The sequence below is a fragment of the Sus scrofa genome, chromosome 9, assembly GCF_054392235.1.
Source record: "Sus scrofa isolate SSC_HxYL_T2T_F1_AM1 chromosome 9, Sscrofa_HxYL_maternal_Yorkshire_Landrace_v2.0, whole genome shotgun sequence".
Lineage (NCBI taxonomy): Eukaryota > Metazoa > Chordata > Mammalia > Artiodactyla > Suidae > Sus > Sus scrofa.
In genome coordinates, this window is record NC_139391.1 from 84,689,135 (window position 1) to 84,715,857 (window position 26,723).

General features: G+C 35.3%; 1 long non-coding RNA gene across 3 annotated transcripts in view; it reads right to left on the bottom strand.

Annotated features, from left to right (window-relative positions):
• LOC146400015 (uncharacterized) overlaps nt 1-26,723 on the bottom strand; it is a 400,690-nt gene that overhangs the window by 370,303 nt on the left and 3,664 nt on the right. For 2 of the 3 annotated variants that reach the window (XR_014816807.1, XR_014816808.1), the window contains exons 1-2: nt 23,189-23,417; nt 10,221-10,297 (exon numbers count right to left, since the gene is read on the bottom strand). This is a non-coding gene — a long non-coding RNA (uncharacterized LOC146400015). Of the gene's footprint in view, nt 1-10,220; nt 10,298-23,188; nt 23,418-26,723 lie in introns of those variants that run through there. The other variant, XR_014816806.1, reaches the window with a different exon arrangement.

Here is a 26,723-nt window from a genome sequence, read left to right on the forward strand (position 1 = left end):
GAGGTTGCAGGTTTAATCCCTGGCCTTGCTCAGTGGGTTAAGGATCCAGAGTTGCCATGAGCTGTGCTGTAGGACAGAGACGCAGCTCGGATCTGGTGTTGATGTGGCTGTGGTGTAGGCTGGCAGCTACAGCTCCAGTTAGACCCCTAGCCTGGGAACCTCCATATGCTGCAAATGTGGCCCTAGGAAAGACAAAAAGACACACACACACACACAAATGAACTCCATGCTATACAATTTATATAATTTGAAGGTCAATAAATCTTTATATCAATCTCATCCCTTAGAAAGACTTGTCAGGAAGACATAAAAATACAATTCCAAAAACTACTAGAGCTCATCAATTATTCAGCAAAGTTGCAGGATATAAAATTAATATACAAAAATTGGTTGCATTTCTATACACAAAAAACAAACTATCAAAAAGGGAAATTAAGGAAACAATCCCATTTATAAGCACATTTAAAAGGATAAAATACCTAGGAATAAACCTACTTAGGGTAAAAGACCTGTACTAAGAAAACTGTAAGACACTAATAAAAGAAATTGAAGACAACACAAATGGATGGAAAAATATACTGTATTCATGGACTGGAAGAATTTATATTGTTTAAATGACCATAGTATCCAGGGAAATCTACAGACTCTATCAAAAAAATACCAAAGAATTTCTCATTGGACTAGAACCAATAATTTTAAAATTTGTATAAAAATACAAAACACCCCAAAGAGCCAAATCAATCTTGAGAAAGAAGGACAGAGGTGGAGGAATCATGCCTCCTCATTTCCCACTGTAATACAAAGATATAGTCATCGAAAGAGTAAGGTATTGTCACAAAGCCAGACACATAGATCAATGCAACAGGATAGAGACCAGAAACAAACCACATAATTAAGATCAATTAATCTACAACGAAGGACGCAGAAGTATACAGTGGGGGAAAGACAGTCCCTTCAGTAAATGGTGCTAGAAAAACTGGACAGCTACATGTAAAAAAGGCAGTTAGAACATTCTCTAACACCGTATAAAAAAAACCTCTAAATGGATTAAAGAATTAAATGTAAGACTTTGTGTATATACACACGCACACCAGGCATAAAAAAGAATGAAATTTTGCCATTTGCAACAACACAAATGGATTTGGATGGTATCATGCTAAGTGAAATAAATTAGAAAGAGAAAGAAATACTGTATAATATCACTTATTTATGAAATATAAGATATAATAACCTAATGAATATAAGTTTAAAAAAAAAAAAGATTCACAGATATAGAAAAGAAGCAAGTGGTTACCAGTTTGGGGAACAGCAATATAGGGGTAGGGGAGTAAGAGTTACAAACTACTATGTATAAAATAAATAAGCTACATGTATACATGGTACAACACAGAAAATATAGCCAATATTTCATAATAATATAAATGGAATATAATCTTTAAAAATTGTGTATCACTATTATAGATCTGAAACATAATACTGTACATCAACTATATCTCATTAAAAATAATAATAATTACAAAAAATACAATTCTGAGTTGATGCCACTTTATTCAATAAGGCTTAGAAAGAAGTTCTGGATTATGCCCACAGACCAAGCTAACTCTGGAGACTGGAGTTGGAGAGACATGTCCTATTCCTCAATAGAATGTGTGCTGGTGGTTAGTTTTATTGATTGATGGTGAGTGTGAGAAAATCCTTATCACTCAGTAGAAGAGGCAAGAAATGTAGACATGATCAGAGAGCAAAACTCATTTTGACAAAAATCTCCAAGGGGATTCTCAGAACCAGACCTTTTAGTCTTCTGTTCATTGTCTTATTAATAAAAATAATATCTTTCACTATTTTTGCAAGAAGTAACAAGTACATATTTATTTCATTTTTTTAAATTTTATTTTATTATTTTTTTTTTTTGTATTTTTGCCATTTCTTGGGCCGCTCCTGTGGCTTATGGAGATTCCCAGGCTCGGGGTCGAATTGGAGCCATAGCCACTGGCCTACACCACAGTCACAGCAACGCGGAATCCGAGCCTCACCTGCGACCTACACCACAGCTCATGGCAACACCGGATCCTTAACCCACTGAGCAAGGCCAGGGATCAAACCCACAACCTCATGGTTCCTAGTCGGATTCGTTAACCACTGTGCCACAACGGGAACTCCTCATTTTTAATTATCAATTCATATTAGAACACCTCTACGTATTACTTGCCACATATATTTCTGACTTTATCCTCACCTATTTTTCTGTCCTATTTTTGAATGGTTTTCTTTAGTCAAAGAGAACTCTTGTGTTTACAGGCTTCACTAAGAATGGCCCACTACTACATCGTTTAACACAGAAGAAAATATAATCTATTAGATGAACTGCTGTTAAGTTTTATTTGATTTTGTTGTTGTTTTAAGTATCCAACCTCAAAGCAATTTCTCATCTACATACACAGAGAATATTTTCAAAAAAAGCAATAAGAGTATAGTTATTCAAATCCTAGGCTATGCATCTCATGAAAGTCTCACTAATACCACCCATTTCATCCAATCACTTTATTTATTTTTCTTTCTTTTCTTTTTTTTTTTTTTGTCTTTTTGTCTTTTTGCCTTTTCTTGAGCTGCTCCCATGGCATGTGGAGGTTCCCAGGCTAGGGGTTGAATCGGAGCTGTAGCCACCAGCCTACACCAGAGCCACATCAATGAAGGATCCAAGCCGCATCTGCAACCTATGCCACAGCTCATGGCAATGCCGGATCCTTAACCCACTGAGCAAGGGCAGGGATCGAACCCGCAACCTCATGGTTCCTAGTCGGATTCGTTAACCACTGCACCGCAACGGGAACTCCTTATTTTTATTTCTAACTGCTTTTAACATGCAAATTAAAGAGATGCAATGATCCAAAACAAAAATTTTAAAGTTACCATTTGCTATTTCTTCAGGTTAGGTTCCTCACCCTCACTTTCCATGATTATCTAGAAACCATACTACATGTCTTTGAAAGTAGGCAGAGGTGGCAAGCTCCATAAAAAAACAGGAAGATTTCAGAATGATCTTGCTGGGTTTTATAGCTCATTTAAATTGATCATGATTGGAGCCTTTTTCCTGATACCTTATTTTTGAAGCTATGGTGGCATGTAGGATTCCCTTTGGTTATTGATAGACCTCTTGAGAAACCATGCTAATTGTAGCAAAAACACAGCAGTTGGCAAAGAAACATAAACTGGTTCTGTGGGATTAGGCCATAATTTTAGATTAGAACCTAAAATGGAAGCCATGTTTACTGGGGATTACACAAAGCAATCTCTTGGGGGAAATAAACAGAATATTAAAACTTAGATTTTTAGGAGTTCTGGTCGTGGTGCAGTGGTTAACAAATCCGACTAGGAACCATGAGGTTGCAGGTTCGGTCCCTGCCCTTGCTCAGTGGGTTAAGGATCCGGCGTTGCCGTGAGTGGTGTAGGTTGCAGACGAGGCTCGGATCCAGCGTTGCTGTGGCTCTGGTGAAGGCCAGTGGCTGCAGCTCCGATTCAACCCCTAGCCTGGGAACCTCCATATGCCGCGGGAGCGGCCCAAGAAATGGCAAAAAAAAAAAAAAAAAAAGACAAAAAAAAAAACCACTTAGATTTTTAAAGTCCAAAATTAAACAAGATTTATCTATTTAACAATAAGATGGCATACTATATGTATATAATTAACAAATATAAATGTATTAGGACACCAGTCAGAAATGGTCAACCAATGAATTTGTGACCCATGAAAAATCCTGGAAACCACTTATTTCAAAACTTACACTTCTAACTGGATTTTGTTAATATCTACCATAAAAAATACTCAATTTTTACTCGATGGAAAGAGGCAAGGCCAGTACAATGTAACAAAAAATTCATCCAAAATTTCCAAGAAATGAACAAGTGAATGGAAATAATTTTCAGGACTGTCCTTAGTTTGGGATAAATACTTCATTCAGCTATTTATTACTTTCCTATAAACATATGACTGAGTTATCTAAATCATTACCAATTATTTGATTTTACAAAATTAAGCCAAATAAAACCTAGAGCAATATTTAAATACAAAAAGCCAAAGCTGTTGAATAATCTAGTCTCAATTAAATCAACTATAAATCTAATTTTTTGTTTTGTTTTGTTTTTAGGGTTGAATCTGCAGCATCTGGAGGTACCCAGGCTAGGGGCTCACAGGAATGCTGGATTCTTAACCCACTGAGTGAGGCCAGGGATCAAACCCAGAGCATCATGGTTCCTAGTCAGATTCGTTTCTACTGTTCCACTACGTGAACGCTACTACTTCCACTACTAATCTTTGATTCATTAAACTTTGTTTTTACTCTATACTCAGAAAATCTTTACTTTCTTTCACGGTTAAGTTTTTTAAATATTCTAAATTTTTAACTTTTCTTACAGTTGGCTAAAAGGCATTTTGTTTCTAATTAAAGTTCTTTTAATTCCTTCTACCTCTACTACTCGATAATGTCACTGATGTCATAACTACAATAAAGTGGCATCTTCATCAATCAGCAGCTCTTCTCCTACAGTATTACTGTTTTGCTCATCTCTTATGTAGTGATACACCTACCCACCTTTGTAAGAAATGGATTCCTTGAAATTTCTTCTTTAAGATCCAGGAAATGGAAAAGATAATTGGCTCAATCATGCTATGTTATGAAAAAACTAATATAATATGTGGTAAAATTCTATTCCCGAAGGAGAATATTAAGCCATCAAAACACTTCATATTTATTAAAGAAAACTGTGTATGTGGCAATGCAATAGTATTATATAAGGACTTAAAATTAAGCATTGTTTGGTTTGATGGTTTTTATGTTTTATAATGATGTTTTCAACCAACCATTAGGTTTCCAAAGATTCATCCTTGTTGATGTGTGAAGCTATCATATATTCTTTCCCTGATGAATAGTATTTCATTGTGTTAGAATATAACAATTTATTTAGCTCTTCTTCCTGTCAGTGGGTATTTTTGGTGGTTTATCAGTTGTTTGCTATTACTAGTAAACTACCTGTGTTTTTCATTCACACATATAACCATTTCCCTAGGCAAAATGGTGACTTTCAACCTATACAGTTTACTTTTTAACAGAGATTTCATATACGGGCATGCATACAAGTGGAACTGAAACAGTACAACCACTGTGGAACACAGTATGGAAGTACCTCAGAAAATTAAATATAGACATGACTCAGACATCCCATTCTTGGGCATATATCCAGACAAAAGTTTTCTTGAAAAAGACAGATGCACCCATATGTTCATTGCCACACTATTCACAATAGCCAAGACATGGAAACAATCTAAATGTCCATTGACAGATGAATGGATTAAGAAGATGTGGTATATATACACAATGGAATACTACTGAGTCATAAAAAAGAATAAAATAATGCTGTTTGCAGCAACATTGATGGAACTAGAGACTCTCATACTAAGTGAAATAAGTCAGAAACACAAAGACAAATACCATATAATATCACTTATATATGGAATCTAATATACAGCATAAATTAACCTTTCCACAGAAAAGAAACTCATGGACTTGGACAACAGACTTGTGGTTGCCAAAGGGGAGAGAGAGGGGATGGACTGGGAATTTGGGGTTAACAGATGCAAACTATTGCATTTGGAATTTATAAACAATGAGATCCTGCTGTATAGCACTAGGAACTGTATCTAGTCAACTTATGATGGAGCATGATAGATGATAATGTGAGAAAAAAGAATGTATATATGTATATGTGACTGGGTCTCTTTGCTGTACAATAGAAAACTGACACAACACTATAAACCAACTATATGGAAAAAATAAAAATCATTAAACAAATAAAACTGAAACAAGTTTCTACAAATAATTTTTGCCCTAATTAAAAGGTATTCTAATGTTTTCTATTATATTTCTATATTATGTTGTATTATATATATTATTTACTAGTCTGTATTTTTGTTCTATTTAATTTAAAAATGCCTGTAAGACCATTGAAATTGCGGCCCATAGTTATAGCACCAGATTATGTATTATATAAGTAAAAATGCTCAGTTTTAAAATATGCACTTCTTCAGTTTCATAAGATGATAATAATTGTTTTCAAAATGTAGTTGAATCAAATCAAAATTCACAACCATGGAACAGTTCATAATATTCCACATCCTGGAGATAACTGATGAGACTTTTTTTAACCAGTATAAATCACATAAAATACTACCTCATTTTTATTTTTGTTTTCATTACCCCGAATAATGAGAAGTTGGAAAGCATTTCATTTTTTCATCTTCCTAGAATGCTATTTGAATTCTTAATGTAATTTCTAGTAGCACTGCTTTATATATTGATTTTATAAAAAAGTTTGATATACACTTGGTACTAATTTTATATTTCATATTTTGTTCTCTGCTTAAATTTTACATCACCCTGTTTTCATATTGATTTTCCTTCTTGACTTTTCATTTTTTTACTTTTATAATTTATCAAATATCACATTTATATTATATTTAATGAAATATATATTAATTATATGTTTTCTGTTTCCTAAATTGTATCATTCAAGGTCATTGTTTACTTGTTTATCTGAAGGTTGTCTTGAGTGCTGCTGATTTTCTTAATATGCTTACATGTCCTTGATTGTTCATATTTATGAGCAAAGACCTCAGCATCTATTTTGGATTTCCTGCACTGTTCAGTGTGTAGGTCTATTCCCAGCTGGATCCTTCCCATGAGAGAGTCTCACTAGGCTCTGTGTACTGGGTAGGGTAAGACTTAATTAAAAAATTTCACTTTAAGCATGGCATTCGCTGTCAGGCTACAAATCTAGGCTTTGTGTTTGTGTGTGAGATAAAGTGTGTGTGTGTGTGTGTGTGTGTGTGTGTGTGTGTGTGTGTGTACACCACCATGGACAGAGGCAGAAGTATGGCATTCCTACTAACTTCTGAAACTGTCATATACAGACCTGCTTCTTATTAGGAGCTTTCACTAAATCAATGGTCGTAGGTCTAGTGCCTCTTTCAAGTTCTACTAGGCAAATTTTTTCTGACTTTTCTTAGAACTTCCTTAGAAGATGCCACTAACTCACTATCTACTTCATTTTCAGTACATAACTTAACACTTGCTATCTTCCAGAAAATGCCAGGCATCTTTTTGTCTTTTGTCACTTGTTTTCTCTTCCTCTGCCATGAGTTTGTTTACTTATTATACCTCTAATTTTTAACTTGGCTTTAACTCAAGGGAGACACAAAGCAAATGCATGAGCCTGTTCTTCCACCATGAACTAGATGACACATGAGTGATGTAGATTTACCTTTACTTATAAGTGCTCAATTAATACCCGACTGTGTTAGCTTGAATATGGGAAAGAATGACAACCTCATGGGAGATTTATTTATTCTTTCAGCAAATACTAAGCATCTTGTAAAACCTGGTTGAGAAAGAGCAGCTAGAGAAAGCCATATCAGTTTTGCCAAGAGAAGGAATAGTTTCAGGAGTTGTATATGGTTAAAACTATCCACTGCTGTGATGTATCTCAACAAGATAAGGATTCTCAAGTGATGATGTTCTAGTATTTGAATCTAAAGGTTGCCATTGGGCTGTGTGGGCCCATGCATGTCCACATTTTACATCTTTACCCTCTTCTCTGTCAATTCAAATTAAACCTTTCTCAATATGTTGCCACAGTTCAATTTCAGTTTAGAACATTAAAAAAAATAAAGACTACCTGAACCCTCTCAGATTAAATGTATTTCTCTACAAATATGTATCCCAATACTCCAAAACATCTATATTTCACTTTTTTAGTTGCATCCCCTTTAAAATGACAGAACTATAAAATATCTCTACCACTTTTAAATTTATTTAAACACTGATTTCACCATACTATAGCACATAAAAATGTGAATGAGAGCAGGTTCCCTCTAAATAAGATTTTATGATGGTGTAGTGAAAATATCTATGGTCCTTTGACCATTTTCACACTATATTCTTAAGACAGTTGCATGCCTTTTGCTGATCTCTGAACCTCACTTCCTTTCCGGGTACAAAATAATGAACTAAAGAAGTTACATTACTGCTATTTAAACTTCCACTGAACTGGACATAATAGAATATAATTTTCTTCCAAATCTCAATTATAAATCCACCAGAATATCCCCAATAATCAGCTCAAGCTATGATAAGGAAATGCTAAGAACATTTATCTCATAAATTTGAGCTTCAAAGGGTTATCTTGAACCCTTTCACTGTCACAAAAGTATCCAAGCAAAGGTCAGGCTCTCATTAAAGCTTATCTAGAGCCAGAGTTATATGTTATGGTTTATTGCCTCAAGTACCAATTAATACAGGATTAAAGAAATGAAAAACCAGTGATTCATACCTTTGCAGGAAAATCCTCATACTTCAGCATAAAGCTAAAATATTAATTGTCATTTTAGTCATGTAGTATTTTATTAGGCACTTAACTCTGTAGGTTTTATCAAAAGATATATAACATTTATTTTTAACAAAATGCAGAGGAGATTTGGGGAACATTTACTCAAAATCTAATAAAGTAAAGTCTTAGAGGTATTTTCTAACCAGCAACTTAACCATGGACATCAATTATTAATGAGGTTGAAATGCTTAATAACAGGAGACTAGAAAGAAGCTATAAAGAATTGCTGAAATATCACCATGATATCAAGGGCGATTGTCTTCTTAGGAGGCATACAGAAAACAATAAAAGCATAATTGCACACTACTGCATTAACAAATTTTGTCTGCAAGGCTGTTGATGGCAGGGAGAAGTGAGAGAGAGAATGGTTAAAAATCAGGGGAATGTGTATAGAGGTGTTCTTCTCTCATTTCATCGCTATTATTTTATGTAACCTGGACACTTTCTTGCCTTTCGGGTAGATAAATGCTAAACCTCTATTACTAATAATCTTTTTCAAATACTCTCAGGGGCCTTTTACATGTATATCAGTTTCATGATCAACATTTGCTCCATATTACCAGGGGGCCTGAATCAGTGCCCTCCAGCAGTCTAAACTCCTTATGCCTTTGCTCCTGGAGATATCTAAGCTCTGCATTCTACCCTAATCATTATCTGTCACATTTGGAACTAACAGCATACACACCACATCCACTTCTAGAAAATGAACACTATCCCTCCAAATGTTTAACATCATTGTAGCAACTCAGTCTTCAGATAAACTCCAGAGGAAAAATTGAAAGAAAAATTTCCTGTGGGCAAGCAAACAAGATTTTAGGAAGAAAATTATCCTTGATAAATTGAGTCTCCCTGGAATGTGCATAGATAAAGATGGGTTCTTACGTTATTACTGTCATTTAAGAGGCAGCTGAAATCGTAAGCCTCTTATAGTTTTTTTTTTTTTTTTTTTTTTTTTTTTTTTTTTTTTTGTGACTGAGATACTACTGCCCATTTTTGGAAATCCAGCTTTGCAAAGACCCTTGCATTGGTACTAGCTTAAAATCTAGTGTACCTTATCTGTTTTAATAATGGATACATAGTTGAAAGTGGGTGTCTTCTGTCAACTGCTTTATACAAAAGAAACATTTTGCCACAATAATTTGTCCATGTTGATTGTACTACTCAGCTGCCTCTTACTCTAATAAGTCTTTACTTTTCCATCACCTTCTCCAGGCAAGCACTATGAACTCAACCTGAGCTAAAATGAGATAAATAAGGTGGCCCCAAAAGCATCTAATATCTTTTTTGTAGGGATTAGCAAACTCATTTCCTCAGTGTTCAGACTACGTATTTTGTCTGAACACAGAAGACACATCTTAACTCTTAAGGACTTCATGTACCTCATAAAAACCAAACATTGTATATACATATATATATATAATGAAACTTTTATGTATGTTTATATATATTTATACACATTATCAACTTACCTCTAAATTCTCTTAGAATTTTGTCTCTCTGCTTTAAAATAGAAATGCTGATTTGTGTTGCCTGACACTTTCAAGTTGGAGATGAATGAAACGGACCAACAACTTCAATAGATAACCACGTACAAATGTAAGTAATGTAAAGAACACTACACTTTTATCCCAAATTCTCGGATTCAAGTTATGCCCTTGAGAGTTTTAAATTTTAGGTTAACCTTTCTTTTGTCTCATCTATAGCAATAACAGTGCCTGCCAACATAACAGAAGTGGTATTAGAATTAAGAGAAGGTATTTAAAAAGATAAAGAAAGACACTCACAGTGATGATGATGATGGTCATGATGGTTATTTGCCTGTTGCTGTTGTTGTTGTCACTGTTCTTTTTTTTTTTCCACCCTAATTTCATGATTAGAAAAAAAAATTGTTTTCAGAGCAAAGATTGAATTGTATTGGATTACTTTGAAAATTATCAATGCTGCCATCAATGCCTCCTCCCACTTTCAGGCTATGGTGATTTCCAGGATTCTATATTCATCTCCTCTCCATCTTCCATTTTGAAAATACCTACTTTCTAACCACAACTCTATTTCATCATAATTATCACAAAACTTACTGTTGAGTTGCTTTAAAAATCTCTCAATCCTTAGGTTTCTAAAATTGTTATTCCATAGTATCATTCTCTGGCTTCACTTGTACCTGCAACTATTGAAAACATGGCCTTACTCCTTGACCTGCCACTACTCCCTCAGCTAGTCAAAATTCCTAGGTCAAATCCACTTTTGTGTTCTTTTTGTTTTGTTCTTCTTATTCCCATTACCAAGCACAGCTAGAGAAATTGTTCGGAGGTGTTGACTATTACAAATTTAGCTTCTCTAAACTACATTGTGTTTTTAAAGTTATTTGATAGTAATCCTCTGGGTTTGGGTCATTTCTATCAGCCATCACATACCTTCAGTACAGAGTTATTCTGAACTTTTATCATTCTCTTAAGGTTTCTTTGATTAATGCCAGCCACAGCTTTGAGAAAATGATCTATCTTATTACATCATGAACGTGGAGGAGTCAAATAGAAACATTCCCCAAATTTCCTTCTGTCCCACTCTCAGTAAAGGGTCTCAATTTTTCCTCTTCCCTTAGAAGTAAAGCAACCATCCTCTTGGAAGTGTGGGGCTTTCAGCCCCATTCATTACGACAACCCTTTCCTCACTCTCTAGCTTTGTGGTGAGTCAAGTTTCCTGTTCTTGTGTCTCCAACTTTTTCTTTTCATCAGCTCTCTCTTCTCAGCCAGAAATCTCCTTTAAGTAAATGTTAGCTCAACTGTGCCTCCCATTAAGCCACCAACTCTTCACTCTTTTTCATCATTAACATCCTGAGAGAGAATGCGTTGTAACTGGAAATTTAAGGGTGTCTGTATGGATTATTTTGCTCTTAATGTTGCTTCATTACCCACCCTAGTCTCTTCTGCTTCATTCAGGGCCCATTTACTCTTTCCCGTAGTTTCAACTACAAAATATATACACAAATCACTTTAATCTCTTGACGGTATTAATATCAATTTAAATTTTCTTCAAGTTCACCTGGACTGCTGTAAGCATCTCAAACTCAAAATGTTCCAGAGTGAAATTTTGGATGTTCTATCCTGACTCCACCTTTTCAATACCATTTGCTTGCTGCTGATCTTAAATTAAGCTTCCTTCTTTCTCATCTGATCCCTCTATGCTGAACTCCTAAAGATACAAGATAAAATTCTAATGTCCTTAATTAATCAATTCTTTCATTCTATTATTACACTCAATTACTGAATTCTTATATCCAACTCCTGATATGGAACATGAACTGTTACTAAATAGTGGAAACACTACAGTGAAGCAAATAGATACAATCCCTTGGCCAAATGGAGTTTTGCTGAACTCTACCTTGATCTTTTTATGAATAAATACCTCCCTCTTTAGCATTTTCATGCTATTGTACAGTCTCATATTAGAACCAATAACTTTTTAAAAAAGCATCGTTATTTTTGTGGCTTACATGTATCAGCTGAACTCTCTGAGGACAAAAACTGGTTTTGTGTTTTGTTTTGTTTTCAGGGCCACACCCATGGCATATGGAGGTTCCCAGGCCAGGGGTCTAATCAGAGTTATGGCTGCCAGCATACTCCACAGCCACAGCAATGCCAGATCCTAGTCGCATCTGTGACCTATACCACAGATCACGGCAACGCCGGATCCTTAACCCAGGGAGGAAGGCCAGGGACCAAACCCGCAACCTCGTGGTTCCTAGTCAGATTCATTTCCACAGCGCCACGATGGCAACTCCCAAAAACTGGTTTTGTATAGTTATGTCTCAGTGTGTGCATGGTATTATTGCTTTATTTTTCCCCAGGACCTGAATTTCATGATTACTTCTTTAATGTTTGTCTTTGCCAAAGTAAGTAAAAGTGGAGTATGGCGTTCCAATATACAATTATGGATCCAAACGTTTAAGATTACTTGCGCCAAAGAATTACATAGAAACATTGGTTCCCTTGCAAAGAGTTACACTTTTTGGAATTTGATAAACATGTTTCTTAACTCTGCTTAATATAAAAAGGGTGATAAAGAGGAAAATAAAATATTCCTAAGGTTTCTTCATTATGTTTACTAAATTACAAGTGTGTGGTCAAAGTATTGTGATCATCAAATTATACATCATCTGATGAACCTAATATTTTGGAAAGTTCTTAACATTTTCACTTTTCTTTTGGAAAGGACCTAAATGGGGTGGGGTGGAGGGAAAAGCTACATTTGATTTCCCTCTAGAGTGCTATTAAAAAATTAGCTTTGGACTGTAGAGACACACTTAAAACCAAGAACTTTCCTCAAAACTTAATATTAAAAATAAAGTTCTTATTGGGGGCACATACAACATTGTAATTTGGAAAGATGAGGTAGAAACAGACAATAACAGAGATTGCCAGTGATTGTTATCAAAGAAAAAGTCAAGAAAACACACTGGTTTGGCTGAAAGATGTTAAACCTATTTGTAAGTGAAATTTCCCATCTTTGATGTGGGGGTTGCAGCTCACCCAATCAACAACAGCATCTTAATCTATTACTCAGTGATAGTTCATAAAATATTCATTAAATGCTTTTATTTAATCATTTCATTTATTTTAATAAATCATTTTATTTATTTTAATCAATTACTCAGTGATAGTTCATAAAATATTCATTAAATATTTTTATTTATTTTAATCATTTGCCAAATGTTTTTTCTATTGCTGTTTCTACTTTTTCTATGAGAAGTAAATAAAAGCAACACTGCATTATAGAATAAAAAATATAAATGCTGTCCTTTTAGAAACTTTCTTCAAATTGCTAATACCCACATAATATTTTTTCAAATAAAAATATAGTAAAATTCTACATTAAATATTAAATGTTTGAACTAAACCTGTTACCTCTCAATTGAATAAATACTTATTTAGTTTTTCAATCAAATGATTGAAAGAGAACATAGGTATAACAGTATTATCTGTTTATATGACCATAATGGCATAGCCTGTATAGTAGAAAAATCACAAACTGAGTGATGTTAATACAGAATTTATTTCATTAAAAATCTTGCATTATATTTGTGCCCTTTACTTTGTAATATTTATTCCCCCAAATCACAGCTAGCAAGAAGAATGTGAATGGTACTTAAAACTTACATAGACTGTATTATGTCTAGTGGATTTGTTTAAATTTTCCATGTTAAATTTCATATTAGATTTTTTTCTGTCTCCATTAAAAAAAAAAGTCGGAGGATGAAAGAATAGGAATGAGAGAGGGAGGAAAGGAAAAAGGCCAAGTCTTTTTCATATAATAGTCCTCCAAGAATTTACTTGAGTCTTTATTTCTCTAATATTCTTTACATTCTTTTTTGCATTCCAAGTCAAGTCTATTCCTTTTTTTTTTTTTTTTGTCTTTTTGCCTTTTCTAGGGCCGCTCCCTCAGCATATGGAGGTTCCCAGGCTAGGGGTCTAATCAGAGATGTAGCCAATGGCCTACACCACAGCTCACAGCAACACCAGATCCTTAACCCACTGAGCAAGGCCAGGGACTGAACCAGCAAACTCATGGTTCCTAGTCAGATTCGTTAACCACTGAGCCATGACAGGAACTCCTCCAAGTCTATTCTTACATCCTCTCTTTCTTTTTGGGTGTGCCTGCACAGTGCAGAAGTTCCCTGGCCAGGGATAGAACCTGAGCCACAGCAGTGACAGTGCTGATTCCTTAATCCCTAGGCCACCAGGGAACCCTTCTTCCTATTCTCTTAAAATTACTACAACTGTCCATATGATGCATATAACTAAACATAGGGGGAAAAAAATGCCATCCCAAAATATCTCTTTGGTATCCAAATTATTTCAAGCTGAAACAATCAAGGCCCAAAAATACGCAGAAAGAACCTCTGAGCTTCCCTAATTGCCTAAAGAATGTAGATAGAGGACCTGTTAGAACAAGGGAGCCATCACCACAGCTACTATAGTAGAACTGAATTTGTACATAGAGAGGAACCTAACAAAATCTGTTTGTTAAAATTTATCTCTGTGACCCATTGTCTCTGCTTGGCCAAACAAACACTTTAACAAATATTTGTTTTTTCGTCTCCACATAAATTGCCTTCTTCCCTTTCAAGTCTCAAACCACTACACCAACACCCTTTTCTGTCTTTTGCTAAGGATGGTATTTAAGGTGAGAGTTATAGCCATTTGAGTTACTCAGTTTTCCTGGATCTTTTCCATGAATACAAGTATAAGCTTTTATTTGATTTGCTCCTAATAATCCATGTCATGTCTTTTCATTATTAGACTGGCCAGAAGAACCTAGAAGGGTAGAGGAAAATTTCTTTCTCCCCAACATAAACAAAAAATTTGAGGAATAAAGTGGTCTCTAAAAGTTTAAATATTTATCCTCTCTCTTTTTGTTAACGTTGGGATTCCTCAAAGTTCTGCCCTTGGTTTGTTCTCACAATACTTTCTCTTCCAGGGAAATTGCTCCTATTTTCATGATTACATTTGTGCTAATAACTCCAAAACTTCTATCAGTTGTACTGTTATTTCTTTTCTGCTCAAGAGTTTGATTTCAGGTCCTCTGACAGCCCAAACACTAAAAGTAAACTGAACATGTAGTATGTACTTAAAATTTTTTGTTCCCTCTTACTTTGGTTCCAGTTTCTCATGATACAAATATAATCCACATCTTAAGCTCTTCTTACTTTGTACAGTCAGTTATAATGGTCAAGAGATTTCATCTCTGTGCTGTATCTATCTTTCTTATTTACTTATCTGTAGCCTATTGTGGGAGCCTCCTAACTGGTTTTCACGCCTCCATCAGAAATGTCTTATTTATTTATTTATTCATTCATTCATTTCATGGTTGCACCTGTGGCATAAGGAAGTTCCTGGGCCTGGGTAAAATCAGAACTGCAGCTGGGGCCTATGCCACAGCCACGGCAAAACCAGATCCAAGCTGCAGATGGTGGCAATGCTGGAACCTTAACCCACTGTGCCACAGTGGGAACTCCTATCACAAATTTCATACTGCTTGAATCAATCTTACTAAAGCTGCTTTTAGAGCATCACAGTGTTCTTCATATTATCATAGTGATAAATGAAAGGCACCTATCTAAATGACACAACTATACTAAAAAAATATTATCACATAAGGAAACATTCTTTTTTTTCCATAAGGATTGACTAAGTTGTTCATTATTTTATTTTCGTGAGAAATAGCCTAAAATCTTCTCCTTTTAATGGGAAGGAAGAGGGCAATTTCAAAATGAAATAATGGAGTTCCTTCCATTTCTTTTCTTCCAGAGGAAGACAACCATGCCAAATCCCGTTCTCCTAAAAGTACTGCCATGAAGGTCTGGCACATCAGAGCTCTCTCAAAAACAGAAACGCAGCTGCAAGTATTATGTTTGGCCAAGCCCTTCTGTTTTTTCTGCTGCTGTTTCCTACATTCAGTTTCCTTCTTAATAGTGCTGGTAAATTAGCATGGGGAGGCCATGTGCTGGATTTTGGGCATGTGCCTTCAGGGCTTGGAGCCATAGCCTTCAGGAGTCATGCTATGTGGGCCATTAAACAAACAGCGAAGAAAGAAGAAAACAGTCCTCCTTAAATAAATATCCAATGATTGATGATAGTCTTATTTATTTCTGCCCAGAGTATTTTCAAGTCTACTCAAAGAGTCAAATACTGGCTATAATACAAATCCCCAGGAAACGATTTCATGTTTCATACAATAGTTAAGATAATTCTTCGAAGTATACTTTCTTCTCTCTTGTGCATAGAGCAGTGGCTTCCCTGCTAACCTCAGCATTATCCTTTACTTCTTTTGATGCTTCCCCCACACACCTTTAATAATTTCATTGAATGAATAAGTGACATGAAATAGTATGATTAAAGAAAGAGATGTACCTATTCTGAATTCAGTTCCATCACCTTAATTTTCTTTTCCTTTTTGGTAAAATTATGGAGATTGAATTAAAGATGGACAGCAGCTTACACAGTACATCTTCCCTCCTCCAAAAACAAAAGCATCTCTAACAAGCAGTGGGCTATAAGGTGTAGAGGTCTACCCACTCCCCCAGTGTAGTTATCAGCAGAATTGTGTTGCTATTCCCCTTCTTCTGTAATTCCCAGTACATTCAGTGGATTACATACTGTTTATGCATCATGCAGCCTCCCTGAGCCCTGTTTCTTTACAGTACTTACTCCTGCTGCTAAAAGGAAAATAGGCTCTGACAATCCCCTTTGGCTGCCAAAGCTGCTGCCTCTGAATGAACACATCCTGCTTCCAGGAGTCAAGCTGATCCCTGTGATCCCTGAATCCAACAGGAGTTCAAAAGAATTCTGTGCACCTCAAAGGAAAAAAAATTGCTATTCGTTTAGGATTTACAGACAAACCAGAGCTTTACCATGGAAGAGCTGATGCTATCCTGCTCCTGATTCTGCCTCTGCTGCTGAACCAGCTCAAACTGCAGATGAACCGGAAGGCCCCAATCTGCCTCTGACTCTAGATCTCCTCCTGTGTGACACAGTTCAGTTCAGACACAATAATGAGGCCATTGAATTTCCTTCTGCAGCTGGGAGCTGACTGTAAACGCTAAAGTTATTGAAATGACTGTGTCAGGGGACTTGCAAATGAATATACTGTCATTCCAATGTAACCCAATTTACCCTGTGTTCATAGTGAATGGTTTTAGACACTTAGTTGAAAGCCCTACTATGATGTTTTGCAAAAACATATTTAGAACATATTCCCAAAGGAAAATTGACAACTGCGATGACAGCTTAGAAAAGGATGAAAGAATCACAACAGCATAGTATATTTTATGACAGATTTCATATGAAGATTTAAAGATGTTAAAAAGTAAGTGATTTCACAATATCCATAAGAGCTAGGTACTAAGTATTCTTCAAGTTAAAACATAATGAAATAATTACTGCAGTGCTTCATGATTCTAAAATTATATCATTAAATAAAGGAAGAAAATGTCCCACTCTGAGCAAATGATAAATGAAAATCAGTTTTTATAAAGTTTATAAATGTGTTTATTGAATAAATGGGCACCATTCTATGACTAGTGACCAAAATGAATGCAGTGTATTTACTATATTCCAATTAGAAATATCCTAAATAGATTTGTAGGCTCTATTAAAATAACTTAACATATATTCTGATACATTAGAAAATTGTTAGAAATATTTATCTGGAAGCTAGTATTCACGAAATAGTTTTGACAGAATTTTTATAAAAGTTTTTAGTTTTATAAAAAATTCTTGTTCTTATATGTTTTAATTATGGTAAAAGTGTATCTGTATAAGAGTTTCATGATAGAATTAACTATGTATTACCTATCTTCTTCAAGATAATATATGAGATCTAAGTTGTATTGTTATAGGCTTCAAGTCCCCTTCAAGGAGATTAAACCCAAAAGCCTCTGGCCAAGTCTCATTGTAATGCCCCTTCCCCCACCTTGAGCAGCCTGGGCTGCTCACTCCCTACTAGGGAAGGAATGTGGCCTATTCCTTACCCTGTCTCAATATAACCTGTTCCCCATGCAAATAATGTATCCTGCCTGAAACCAGTCAGAGGATCAAATATGCCCCATACAGGGAACAAACAACACTGCCAGGGCAGGAGAAATTAGTGGGCCTGGGGCAGGAGAAATCAGGTCCCCACTCAGGTCTCAGCAAGGGGGATATAAAAACAACTGTAAAGAGAGGCAGGTCCTCTCTTTTACTTATGAGGAGGCCACACAAAGCTCTCTCTGAAAATGTACTTTTGCTTTAATAAATTTGTAACATGACAACCATTTCAACACTTTGCTGTGGAAGGGTAGGGACCAAGGAAACAATACAATTCTATCATTCTGGAACAAATTCTATCAGTATAACGGTATGAATATGCAGTTAGCTTAAAAAAAAAAAAAAAAAGGTGGGGATTGTTAACTAGGACTTTATCACACAGGTAAAAATTTCCAAAGTAGGGGCTGATTTTTTTCCCTAATGATATGTAGTCTTAGAGCTTAGAAAATATTTATAAATTGGGGGGAGGGTATGAGAAACATTAATCACTTGCTCCAATTCCCACTGCTTCAATTTCCTCTCCTCTGCCCCTCTAATGTGAAAGTAGGGCTTGCTTAAAGACATAACTCATCTCTCCTTCACTCTGTGTCAAAGGGACATCTTGAAGGCTGGGGGCTAGAATCATCTGAAAGTTTTTCCACTCACATTTATGGTGATTGATGATGGCTATTCACTAAGACTTTACTTGGGCTGTTGACTACTTCCTTACAGCAGAGTGGCTGGTTTCCAAGGATGAGTTCCCTGAGACTGTGAGGACCAGGTGTAAGACATATCACTTTTCATGATCTAACTTTGGAAGTAAGTCATGAAGCATAAATTCCAGCAATTCTATATGTCAAGGCACTCACAGAGGCCCAAGTTCAAAGTGAAGGAAGACTTTACCTCCTAATGGAGAATTGAAAAGTATAAAAAAGCAAATTTGTTAGTAACCACAAGTTGTTAGGACCACTTGGGGAAAATATCAGCATCTAATAGAATACAAATGTGTATCTTTAGTATAGGGATATTAAATACTAAATAAATATACTAGATACTAAATATACTAAATACTAAATAAATATAGCTAATGGTATTAGGTCTTTGTTATTTAATAATGAATTTACTCTTGTATTCTTGTACATTATTCTCTTTGATTCCTGCTGGTGATTTAAAAAAAAAAAAAAAAAGTCTTCAATTAGTGGTGTTGGAAAAACTGCACAGCTACATGTAAAAAAAATGAAATTAGAATATTCTCTAACATCATATACAGTAATATACTCAAAATGGATTAAAGACCTAAGTGTAAGACCAGACACTATAAAACTCCTAGAAAATAACATAGGCAGAACACCCTTTGACATAAATAGTAGCAGTATTTCTTTGGATACATCTCCTAAAGTAATGGAAACAAAAGCAAAAATAAACAAATGGAACCTAACTAAACTTAAATGGTTTTGCACATCAAAGGAAACCATCAACACAATGAAAAGACAACCTACTGGAAGGGAGAAAATATTTGTAAATGATATGACTGATAAGGAATTAATATCCAACATAAACAAACAGCTCATAAAATTCAGCATCAAAAAAAAAAAAAAAAAAGACCAAACAATCTGATTTAAAAATGGGCAGAAAAGAACTGAATAGACATTTTTCCAAAGAGGAAATGCAGATAGCCAGTGGGCATATTAAAAAATACTCAACATCGATGACACAAATCATCACGGAAATGCAAATCAGAACCATAATTAGAAATCACCTCACACCTGTAAGAATAGCTACAATCAAAAGACCACAAATAAAAGATATCTGCAAGGATGTGGAGAAAAGGGAACCCTTGGGCACTGTGGGTGGAACTGTAAATTTTTAAACTGGTATAGCCACTATGGAAAACAGTATGGAGGTTTCCCAAACAACTAAAATGGAACTATCATATGACCTAGCAAAAATACATGCACCATAAAGTTCATAGCAGCATTATTTACAATTGCCAAGGTATGGAAGCAACCTGAGTGTCCATCAACAGATGAGGAGAGCTTGTGTACCTAAGGACCTGGAGAGTATTATGCAAAGTGAAAAAGGTCAAAGAAAAATGCTGCATGATATCACTTATAATAATAATAATAATAAACTAGTGAGTATAAGAAAAAAGAAATAGACTCACAGATATAGTGAACAAACTAGTGGTTACCAGTGGGGAGAAGAAAGGAGGGAGGGGCAATACAGGGATAGGATATTAGGAGCTACAAAGTATTAGGTATAAAATAAGCTACAGGGATATCTTGTGCACATGGAGAATATAGGCAATACTTTATAATAATAATAAATGGACCTTTAAAAATTGTGAATCACTATCTTGTACACCTATGACTTATATAATATTGTACAGCAGCTATTCTTCAATAATGATTTTTTTTTTTTTTAAAGAAGAAAGCCTTAGACATTCTATAATGCAGGCTGCCTTCTAGTGCTTGGAGTTTTTTGCATAATTTCTAGACCAAATTCTTTCTTTTTTGTCTCTGAAGATTACTTTAAATTATTGCTTTGGAGTTCCCGTCGTGGCGCAGTGGTTAACGAATCCAACTAGGAACCATGAGGTTGCGGGTTCGGTCCCCGCCCTTGCTCAGTGGGTTAAGGATCCGGCGTTGCCATGAGCTGTGATGTAGGTTGCAGACGCGGCTCGGATCCCACGTTGCTGTGGCTCTGGCGTAGGCCGGTGGCTGCAGCTCCAATTCAACCCCTAGCCTGGGAACCTCCATATGCCGCGGGATCGGCCCAAGAAATAGCAAAAAAAAAAAAAAAAAAAAATATTGCTTTGCATTAACAAAAGTGTACAACAATGAAATTAAAAATCATAACATAGGTGTTAAGATGTGTTTTGATGACTTGAGATACTTTTGACTCTGGTCATAAACAGTAATCCAGAATTTTGAATAATGGACTTTAATTCCTGAACAAAATTGGTGGTGGTTGTGGATGGGAAGTGGGAAGGAATGTTGGTTCTATCTCTTTTTAATTAAGAAATCTGATAATTTCTCCTTTGAAACACAACCAGTTACAAATTGAGAATCCATGCAATGCATAACAAGAGATCATGGCTGGCACTTTTGAAAATCAGATGGGTCTGCATTGACATGTGCCCTCAGATGGTTCCTTACACAGATGGACCTGAGCAGTATTAAATGTCACAGGTGTTTTCACTGTGACCCCTATTTAAACATCTACTTAAAGACTTCCAGGAGTTCCCAATGTGGCTCAGCAAGTTAAGAACCTGACATAGTGTCTGTGAGGATGCACGTTCAATAACTGGCCTTGCTCCATGGGTTTAGGATCTGGTGTTGCAGCAAACTGTGGTGTAAGTCATAGATGCAGCTTGGATCCATGGTTGTGTCTGTGGTATAGGCCAGCAGGCGCAGCTCTGATTCAACCCCTAGCCCGGGAACTTACATGTGCTGCAGGTGTAGCTGTAAAAAAGAAAAAAAAAAAAAAAGACTTCTATTTTTTTCCTTAGTCAAATATTATTGTTTTCTACAGGTAGTTAAATTTCAACCTATATATAATTCCCAAATTAAACCCGAAAAAAAATATAATTTTTTGCATCTATGTTTAAAAATCAGACTTTTTCCTACAATCATTAAAGTCGATTTTTATAAAAGCTGTCAAATGAGAGAAAAGTTGAAATTACCTTTATATACATTCACTATTAAAAATAAAATTAAAATAAAATGCTCATAAAACATGCTTACCTAAAACTAAATAAACTTCTTGCATTTATTTCTCTTAATTTACTATGTATGATACATGAAAGTTGCATAATGTTTTATTTGATTTCCTAAAAAGTTTGTAAATTATCTGTAATGTTAAAGGCTCCCCCCAAAATAATGTTTGTAAATTATTTCAGAACAAATACTAGAAATAATTTGATATAAAAGGAATTTCTCTGCATATGCATTGGTAAATTAGTTTAGCTGACACTTGCAAATTACAAAAACAAGAAAAATTTTAGTCTCTGTCAGAAATACTTGATCCCAGCCAACACTGCCTTAGAGGAATGAGAATCCAGTGTTGCCTTCAATTTTTTTTAAGTAATACAGAACTTCCAAATAAACAGGTAGAATTTTTTAAATGTTAATACATTGTGTATGACAACCAACCAACCATAAACTGTTCAAAGGTGTACTGGTTTGCAACTTAATTTCTTTTTTCATTTTTTTAAGGTTTTATTGAAATATAATTGATTTAAAAAGTTGTGATAATTTCTTCTGCACAACAAAGTGATTCAGTTACACATGTACACACATGTATTCTCTTTCAGATTCTTTTCCCACATAGATTATCACAGAATACTGGGTAGAGTTTTCTGTGCTAAACAGCAGGTCTCTATTGAACAATCATTCCATACACCTCAGTGGGCATATGCCAATCCCAAATCCCCAGTCCATCCCTCCCCACCACACCTGTCCCCTTTGGTTACTCTAAGTTTGTCTTCAAAATCTGTAAATCTGTTTCTGTTCTGCAAATAAATTCATTTGGATACTTTTTTAAGATTCCACGTGTAAGTGATATATGATGATTGCCTTTCACTGGCTAACTCCGCTTAGTTTGATAATCTCTAGGTCCACCTATGTTGCTGCAAATAGCATTTCACTCTTTTTTATGGCTGAGTATAACACCATTTCTATACATGTACACATCTTCTTTATCCATTCTTCTGTTGATGGACATTTATGGCAGAGTAGAAGGCCTTAAGCTCACCTCCTCTCAGAAAACACAAAAATCACAACAAACTGCTGAAGGACCATCAGCAAAATCACCTTGAAACTACCAAAAAAAGATACCCTACACCAAAAGAGAAAGAAGAAGCCACATTGAGATGGTAGGAGGGTCCTTTTTGTGATATAAACAATCTCATACCTGCTGGGTAGGCAACCGAGATTGGAAAATAACTTTATCGAAGAGGCTCTCTGACAGGAGAATTCCAAACCTCACATCTGGTTCCCCAGCTTGGGGGTCTGGCTTTGGGAGGAGAAGCCCCCAGAGAATTTGGCTTTAAAGACCATCAGGGCTTATGCACAGGAACTCCATGGGACTGCGGGGAAAAGACTCTGCCCCTAGCACACACAAGCCTTCATGTGCCCTGGGGTCCCAGGGCAAAGCAGGGAGTCCATAAGAATCTGGTTCAGACCTACCTGAGGGTCCTGGAGGATCTCCTGGGAAAGCAGAGGATGACTTTCTCGCGGTGGGGACAAAACATTGGAAGGAGAGTTTCTAGGAATGATTATGTAGTGTCAGCTCCTCTGCAACCTACCATCTTGGAAAAAAACCTGGCCCCACCATCAGGGCTGAGAAACCCCAGGGCAAACAACTAATATGTGGGAAAACAGCTCCACCCGTCAGCAAACAAGCTGCCTAAAGTCCGCCTAGTTACACAGCTGCCTCTAATTATACCCAGAGCCAAAACCTCACTCACCTTAGGGACAAAACAGCTCCACCTACCAGGGGGCAGGCACCAATCCCTCTCATCATGCAGCCAGCACAAGTATCAACTTCACTGACAGGGAGGCAGACACCAGAAGCAAGAAATGCTACAACGCAGTAGTAGACTGCAAAAAGGATACCACACAAAAAACTATATAAAATGAAAAGTGAGAGGAATATGAGCCAGATTAAAGAACAAGACAAAACCCCAGAAAAACAGCTGTGAACTGGAGATTGGCAACCTCTAAGAAAAAGACTTTAGAGCAGTGGTAATAAAGATGATCTAAGATCTCAGGAAAAAAAAAATTAAAAAATGGAGGCAAAGATTGATAAATTACAAGAAACGCTAAACAAAGAAATGGAAGATTTAAAAATTAAACAAATTAAACAAGCAGTGATGCAACTTCTGTTGTAAGTTTTTAGTGGAAAGAAATATCTGGATATAAAACCCTGAAGCATGAGATTTGCCCAGTAAATTTCTTTTCAGTCAACCATGTCTTTCACTTATAGTTAAAGCAAAAAACTCATTGCACAGATACGAAAAGGTAAGAATAATGCTGCAGAATCTGCTATAACGTTACACAGATTATCCGATCCACACCACTGAAAAACCAAGGTGTTTTGTAAGTTTTAATGCACTGTGATCTTAAAACTCTTTTTGAACTCATGTCCATTCATTTTGCCTGTTACAACTATAGCTTTTGAGAATCAACTGACTCATATATAGACTGCATGTAATGAACTACCCCGAAGAGTATTTGTCTTAGCATTCAAAAAAGGTACTTCATATTGATTTTCTTTTTGTAATTTGAATGCATGCATATTTTACATATTTGAAAATATCCTTAAAATAGAAACAAACTTACAACAATGTACAGTGGCCTTAATATAAGAAAAGAGGATATATTTTTTCAACTCCTTTGCTCATTTTTTCCACTTTCCTTCTTGAAATTGTTTCTGTCAATTTTAATTTTCACTGAGTTGAGTGGGAAAGGGATGTAAGGAGACAGTTGCCTCCAACTGCAAATAGCAGTAGAGGATTAGTAAATGTTTTCAGCAGTTCCAAGTTTCACTGAACCTGTCTGGAATGATATGGGGCCAAATAAAATATGCATTTCTGGAAAAGCAGTAAGAGACATCATGGTGTTTTAAGGTTAAGAACTGAAAAGTAACTCAAAAATACCCCAAACCTGCAGTATAAAGGAGGTATAGACATATTGTAAAGGAGAAAAACTTAAGACTCCCTAGCACAAATCTGTGAGGTTAGAGTATCTTTCATAAAGAGTACAGTTAATATAATATAGGTTCAATATCACCTGTGCATTTTAATAGCTATCTTTGTAATGGCACACATTAGCAGGGCCATTACAGCATTTTCTCCAAGGTTCCTATATCACCATCAGCTGTGAGCAAATCATTAATATCTTCAAAGCATCTGTTTTTGCTTTCAAGGTGATTCCATTTGGTAATTTAAAACAGCAAAACAGAGTACTGAAATTATCAAAGAAGCAAAGAATTTTAAAAATGTAATTTCTTAAGTCAAATGTAGAAATGACATGGAATGAGGTAAGAAGAACCTCTTTGAACAAATAAGGTTACATGCCCCAAATCTAATGGAATACACACATTTTTAAAGAAAAATCTAAAGCAGTCTGCCAAATTCTCTTAATTTCTTCAGACCTTAGCACATCTTCACTATAAATCTGTTAAAGAAACTGGTAATTGCACACATACCCTCTCTAGATGGATTGTCTGAACACTGCAGAAATGGATTTTGGAGGATCTATACAACAGCTCATTCATAGCAGATCTGAGGGTTTTGCTATGTTCAAGTGACAGAGCCAGTCTGAGGAAAAACTAGCTAAGTATTTAGAGAAGAAATACATTGACTCCAATGCCAGGTATGCCTCCTGGCAGGGTTGAATGTTTAATGGTCACCAACAAAATTTTTTCCCTCATTTCAGAAGTAGAGTAAACCACAGTTTAGTTGATTCTAGACTTTTGGTGTTCCTAAATATGAAAATGTATTTTCAGATTAAACATAGTATCTCCTCTCTGAAAAGAACATCAGGCTAGATAAAATACTATGGGGAGCATTGGTGGGAAAAATGGTAAAAGTGGCATTTCTGCTATACAAATAAAAATAAATCCTTGATGTTATTTTTGATGGCCTATAACATATAGCTCTTGTTGAATATTATAAAACGGTGTTTGCCTTTTTATGGAAAGCCCCAGCAATATAAAATATGAACTGAATTACTATATTCACAGATGAAATGGGTCTTTTTAGAGAAAAACACTATTGCCATCAACAGAATGAGAGTATTTTTTTCACAGACTATATGGTGGGATTGCAAATAAGTCCCAGAAGTAAAAGAAGAATGACAAAAATAGGCTAGTTGAGCACAAAGAGATTTTGTTAGAGGTCTGAGTATAGGATAAAAAGCAGCCTTTTTAGTCATAGTAAAAGCCACTCTTGCTGATGTTGCTTTTAGAATGTAAATATATATATTTGTGTATATATAGTGAATATATATGTACACACTATTTTGTGTATGTATGTGTGTATATATAGAGAGACAGAGAAAGAGTGTATATATATATATATATATTTATACACACACTGTATTAGTATATGGACAGTAAGATCAATTATGTTAATGATATTACTTAACAAAACTGCTGGCATGTAAAATTCCAAATAGACATAAATTTATACCAAACATACAATTAAAAATCTTATTCTTGTTTATATTACAGAAAGTGGGTAAATGTGATAAAAAAATGCTGCTTCTCAAAAATATTGACAGACAAGTGAAATTAATTAAACTTTTATCTAAAAGGTTTAATTTCATAAACCCTGGTGCTGGAAAAGCTCTTATTCAAATTACATCTAAACCAATATAACATGGCCATGCACAATGTGTACTCTTTTAAAATTTCCTTCCTCATCTTTGATGATAACATGTGATATTCATAGAGCAAAGATGATAACTATTCCCAGAAAATAAATATTTTCCTATTAAATGTAAAACTTCTAGAAGACTTAGCCCTTTATTGAAACTAAATTTCAAACATTAATAGGAAAAAGCATAAAGCCAAATGTTTTATTAGTTGCAAAAGAAATTAAAATATTTTCATTTGGATTTACCATAAATTACACAAGATCTGTAAAACAAAGGTAGCTGAGAAAGCATTTTTTTTTTAAACACCAGACATTTGGGAAAACATTTGAGATACTCAATA